The following is a 6,713-nucleotide window of genomic DNA, read 5'->3' as shown; positions in this document are numbered from 1 at the left end:
TGTTGACATCATTTTTTATTAACAAATGAGAATGAAAATGAAAATAGATGAAGCAACTATATATAACGAATGTATTTCTTCGTATTTTTTTTTGTATAGGTGAAGGAAATTAAAGTTTTTATTGTATATTTGATTACCCATAAAATCACACAAAGGCTTGTTAAAGGGATTCTAGAAACTTGTTAATGGCTTGTTAATAGGATTTTATAAACAAACCTTTCTTTTTTATTGAATATTTGATTACCTATAAAATAGGTTTGTTAAGAAGATTCTAGAAACTTGTTAATGGGATTTTATAGATAAACCCATTTTTAACATTTTTGTGGAGAAAGGATCAATGGACACCCAATGAGACTTTTTGTACAATATATAGGTTTAGAATCCATTAAGCCAAAATTTAGTGCTATAAGAAAAGTCCTTGTGATAATATTGATAGGATATTAGATCAAGGACGGTCGTTCATATAACCATGGTAAATGTATAATTAGATGGGAATCCATTCTATTTAATGTATTGTGTACAGAACTATAAGATCCCCCATAAGGGACTTGAGGCGGTCCCTATAAGCTCCCCTGTATCGGTCTGCAAAGTCGAAGAGCTATGGAAGACAAATACACTTACGAATGGAATGCATGAGTAGCTGTGTACTTAAATTCACTATTAAACACAAATCAACATCAATGTACATCCAATGTAAAATTGAGGTTACTATAAAAAGGTAAACCCTCAATGCTTCTTGTAACCGAAGTGATCAAATATGGCAGAATACCAGCTATATATGTGCTCCAATTACTTACTTCTTGTTTCTACGGTTGCGCAAGGTATCCTTGTAACTAGAAGTAAACGATTGGGAAGGTAAAGTTTGTTTTTTTTTTTTGGGGGGGTGGGGGGGGGGGGGGGGGGGGGGGTGTTTAAATAGTGAGTTGTCTCGTATTCATATGATATGAGTCATTCTAACCGCTACGATTCTAATGTTTAGGTTGGTTTTTCTGTGTTTCTATCACATTATTTATGAAATAGACCATTCAAAAGATTTGAATTGGGTTTAGTTCTTTGGTGATAGGAGTTCAAATTTTATGGGGAGGGGTTGAGAATAGGAGTTATTTTTTGGGAAAGTGAACTATCTTAAAGGTTGTACAAGTTCAAGTAATCACAATCCTCCACTTTTTGGAAACTAAAATGCACCAACTCCATAAATATATATATAGATATACGCTCACACATACAAGTTAAAATGGGATATTAAACTATCTTAAGGGACATTCAAGCTCCATTAAGCACAATTATGTACTAGAGAAAAGTTGAAATACACCAATGACAAGAATGTAGATACCTTAATTTCGAGATATATATGCCTTACCTTTTTCTTTATAGGTTTGAATTTATAACTTCTATGAAAAAATTATGAAGCTCATTCAAATTGTACTAATAAATATTTGAATTCCTAACCTTTAGGAAAAAGTTATGAGGCTCACTCAAATTGTACTAATAAAAGCAATAAATTGCATTACACCCACTATGACAATGGATGTACTATGATGAATCCATAGGGGTGTTTATTTTGCAAAAGGACATTTTTTATTAATAATTATTGGATGTGGGTAGAAATTTGACATCAATAAAATATTTAAGCAATGTTTTTTAAAATATTTAAGATAGAGAGTTGACTCTTTATTTTTAAGTAATTATGATTTTATTTAAATGTATATATATTTAATTTTTATGTAGATTTTTTTATAATAATAATTTAAAATATAATTATGATTTAGTTAATTTTTATTATTTTTTTAAATTTTGATAATATGAAATATATTATGAGGAAAATATTTTGATATCTAATATAAATTGATGTTGATCGCTATTTATCAACCTTTTAATTTATACAACTACATTAATTATTAAAATATGTATAAAATTATATAAATAAATATAATTTCAATTTAATATATAAATCATTATAATTATATTTGTAAAATCATTATAATTATAATTACAATTTAATTGTTATAAATTTAATTAAAAGTAAGCATTTTAATATAAAAATAATTTTTTAATTAAAAATAATGTTTAATGTTGGGTTCTTGGATAGATGATGATCAGGTGTTCTGTTAAGGCACTCTTTGATGTGAAGTCACTGGTTCAATTCCCTGCCCGAACTCGGGTGATATATTAGATGTGAAGATGTAGTCCCACCAATTTTACAACAATAACAAAAAATGTTCAGCTTCATAATAATTAATATGAATTTTTTTATCAAATGATAATAGTTATAGTGGTAGATAGATGTCTTTCGGATTAATCACATTATTAGGATTTGGTTGACGTTTCGAACCAACTAGTGTGGTCCATCCTCAGGACAAGTGCTGAGGATGGACCACATTAGTTGGTTCGAAACGTCGACCAAATCCTAATAATGTGATTAATCCAAAAGACATCTATCTACATTATGGATCACAAAAGTTTTCAATCTAACATGAATTCTAGTGGTAGTTAGCGAGTTTAATTCCCCTTTTTTTGAATTTTATTCTCCAAAAACATATTAACATATACTGCAAAAATTTGAACATATTAAAAATGATAATTCTTATAAATCTAGAAAAAATAAATAAATAATTATTTTTAACATCATGATTAATAATAATAAATTAAATTGATATTAGTTTCCAAATACAATAATTAAATTTTGATATTTTTAAATTAAAAATTTGATTATCATTAACAAAAGTGTCCTTGATCTAATTTAAAAATAAATTATTTTACATTAAATTTATTTTTTTTAATATAATTAATATTACAAATTTAAGTATAAAATTAGTATCATAAATATTTATCACTCGATATATTTAAATGTCATGTATGTAAATGGAGAATATATAGATTTAATAATAACAACAACAAAAAATTGGTATGATACTTATCAAAATAGAACTAAATATATTTAAATATCATGTATATCAATGGAGAATATATAGATTTAATAATAATAACAAGATTTTCTTGGAGCAAAAAAAAAAATGATACGTTACCTATTAAAATAGAACTAAATATTAGATGAAATGTCTTGTCACCTCGATCGGCGAAACAACATAGATGTAGAGTGAGCCTCTCCGTTAATTGGCAACATGCATGACTCATAACAATGGCAATGGCGATAACAAAAATCTGTTGAGCTTGAGGCTGCAATTACTGTAGGGGTCGACGTTGAGGTAATGGGAAGCGTGTTCACTTACGGTTTACTTTTGTTGTATGGGAGCAATTTTATTTTATGTTTCAAATGGTTCCACTGGTATGGTTAGATAGTTTGGCCTGAGCATGTAGTGCACTAGTTCGTTTTTTTTTTTCCTGGACATAACGCTTGTTAGGTTGTTATCTTCTTCGCCCCACACTTTGGCTTTGGTCGCTGGTCTTTTTCTGATATTTGTTTGACTCTCCACTCCCAATCCCCTCGACATGTTTAACATCCTCGCATCTGAGATATTTCACATAGTTCTCATATTTATCGTTGTTATATATATCTTATACTGTATCATGATCAATTGGGCTTATTATAATGGATACCACATGCCTCTGTGGTTTGACATTCTTAATATTGTTTGTCCCTCATCGAACCGTGAACATGGATCCTGTATAGAGAACACGAATTACTCAACTCTCTGAGGAGTTGGATTGACACTTTCATCATTTCCTGACCCTGTAAGAACTTCGGTGTCAGATGTTGCAATAGATGGGGGACATGTTTTGGATGTTGTTGTTGTTGCTGTTGCGTGGGATGATCTCTCCATTGACATACCTTGTTACATTTTTGTTTTCTTCATGTATTGTCTACCACTGAATTGCAGGGGTAGCGAACTGTTTCCGGTGGACTTACCAGATTTCTCTCACTACTCTCATTTCCGATCAGTTCAAAATATTTTGTGGTTGCTTGTCCGAGCAGTTGAGGCTGACATATTACGAGGCAATATATTTCAGTTATTTATGCTCTCCAAACTTTAGTCATTTCATTCTGATTGGCGGACACCCCTTCTGATCGAGGGTTGGTATTTTGGGAAGTTTCCTTCTATTTACATTAATTTTCCGAATGAGGATGTAGATCGACAGTGAGGTGGTTGGGGTTTTTCATGTTGTCGGTGCTACGTGCTGCATATCCTCACTGGTGATGGGACTTGAGTCCTTTAGACTTCCTCCCGTATATATTATTTAATTTCAACACCGGCCCTTCTAATTTCCACCTTTCCTAGTTGGCGTCTTCTCCCTTCTCTACCTTACGTACCCCTGCCACCCGTATTTTCCTACCTACTTTGACCCTTTGAGTTGGACGAGTCATATAACACTTATTTTTTTCCTACTAGGGGTCTATGGACCTATCAAATCTTTTCAGATCTGACACCTTGGAACATGAGGCATTCATCTGTGCCACCCTAAGACTAAGATGGCACATCCACCTTGCCCTGCACCAGCCCAACGACCTTCTCTAGGACAAGCAAATTTGACTACTAGGTGCCATGAAACTATCGTTTTACCAGAAGCGCAAACTACGCTTTCACACTTACCTTCGAGGAACTATCCAAGTGACACACATGCGGATCCTCCACATCTTACACATCCCCACAACTCCTCTCATGGCCCTAAGACCAAACCACGACGTTGGGTGGTTAGGACTTCTCCACAGATGCAATTGTTGAGTTTCAGTTATGATGTGCTTCTGGACTGGGTGATCAACCTTCATAAAATTGCTTTGGTGGATCGATGGTACTTCATCGACATGTAGGAAGAGGAGATGAGGACATGGGTTGCGACTAAGTGGAAATCGCTCCTCGGCTACACTCCTACTATTATTCGTCTCATGAATTCTTGGTAAAAATTTCTTACATCAGGAGGATTTGAAGCAAATTCACAAGTTGTCGTGAGTGCAAGGGCGCGGGTTTTTAACACTTCATCCATGGTATATTGGCTTTAACCCTCTCAAGGATACCCCTCACAACAAGTTGAATTGGGTTAAATTGTTGGGTCTCCCCATTGAATTCTGGACTAGAAGGCTTTTTATAGACACTGGAAATGTCATTGGTAAATTCATCTATGCGGACCCAAAGTGTTTTGGAGACAGAGACAAAAGGGTTGTATGTATATTAATTGAATGTGGTTTCTCTCGGGGACTTCCTGCGCAGATTGATTTGGTTTGGGATAAGATTCATATTCATCGGAGGATGGATTTTTGGTGTATTCCATTCCGCTGTCTGATTTTCCATCACCCTGGGCATCTCATGGCACAGTGCCCTCGGAGACACAGGAAGAAGAGGATTGTAAGTGGCATGGCTCGGATTGAGAAGGGTGATGCACAAGCAAAGGTACTGCAACATGGTGGCAGGAAGGATGGTACCATCTAGAAATATCTAATTTCATTGGAATCCATCTTTCACTTAAAGCACTATCTAAGGAACTATTATAAATCGTTATTTATAGAGTGGAGAAAAAAAAATGAAAAAGATTGAATAAGCTTTTGTTGAGAATTCATGACAAGTTAGAATGTGTCATTATTAAGGTGTTGGGATTTGTTATTTTCTTCTTGTTTATGATTGAAGCTTACAAAAGCATTGACATACTTTCAATTGACAAATGAAAATCAAAAGACATGGGATCCTTTTGGCCTATCTATAAAATATGTATGTTGAAAAATTTGCTATGTGTGATGACAAGTAAAGCTTTAATGGGATATATGGAGAAAGGTTCATTAAGGGATTCCTCCTCCCAAATCAAGAATTGAAAAATCCATGAATAAACAATTTATAGATGAATTGTTCATCACCATCCTTAAGGAGAAAGAATCAATTGAAAAATGTTATGGGATGTAACCAAACTCTTTTTGCAATTTATAAATTTAGATCTCAATAGGAAAAAATTTAGTGTTGCACACAAAGTCCATGTATTACTCTTAAATGGATATTAGATCAAAGATGGCCATTCATTAAACCATATTAAATATTCAAATTCATGGGAATCAATATCTCCTTGAATATCTAAGGAATCGGTGAAAATAGTTATTTAAAGAGTGGAGAGAAAAAAATGGTTGATTAAGCCTTTATCAAGGACTTATGATATCTAATTTTAATGAACCATCGTCGTGGGCATGTTTAAGGTGTTTAAGGTGTTGGGATTTGGTATTTTGTTTTTGTGTGAGAAGGAGGTTATGTTTGTAAAAGTAATTAAATGCTTTTTTATTAACAAATGAAAAATAAAAGATGAAGCCACTTTTAAACTATTTATATATTTTATATTTCTCAAAAACAAAAAATTTATTAAATAGATTTCTCTTTCCAAATCAAAAATGTAAAAATTGTTAATAAACAATTTATAAAATTTATCAATTGCCAATTTAGAAATTAATCTTCACTCGCCATCCTCGAGCAAAAAAAAATATTATAACAAAATGCTACAACCAAACCTTCCTTTTGCACAATATATAGGTCTAGAAATCAATGAGTCAAATTAGCTCTACATATAAACTCCCTCTGATACTCTTGAATAGACTATTATAGGTATTCATACTACAAGAGTAAATATTTAAGTTTAAGAGAACCCATGACGAATTTGAATGGGCCATAATCTTGTGTTTCATTAAGGTGTTGGGTATTAGTATTCTCTTCTCGTGTGATTAAGTTTATGCTTGTGAAAGTGTTGACATCATTTTTTATTAACAAATGAAAATGAAAATGAAA

Source organism: Pinus tabuliformis, chromosome X, assembly GCF_031772625.1.
Source record: "Pinus tabuliformis cultivar Carrire ecotype Pingquan chromosome X, CPIR1, whole genome shotgun sequence".
NCBI classification, from domain to species: Eukaryota; Viridiplantae; Streptophyta; class Pinopsida; order Pinales; family Pinaceae; genus Pinus; species Pinus tabuliformis.
The sequence above is the reverse complement of the archived record's forward strand: the minus strand, read 5'-3'. Positions refer to the sequence as shown.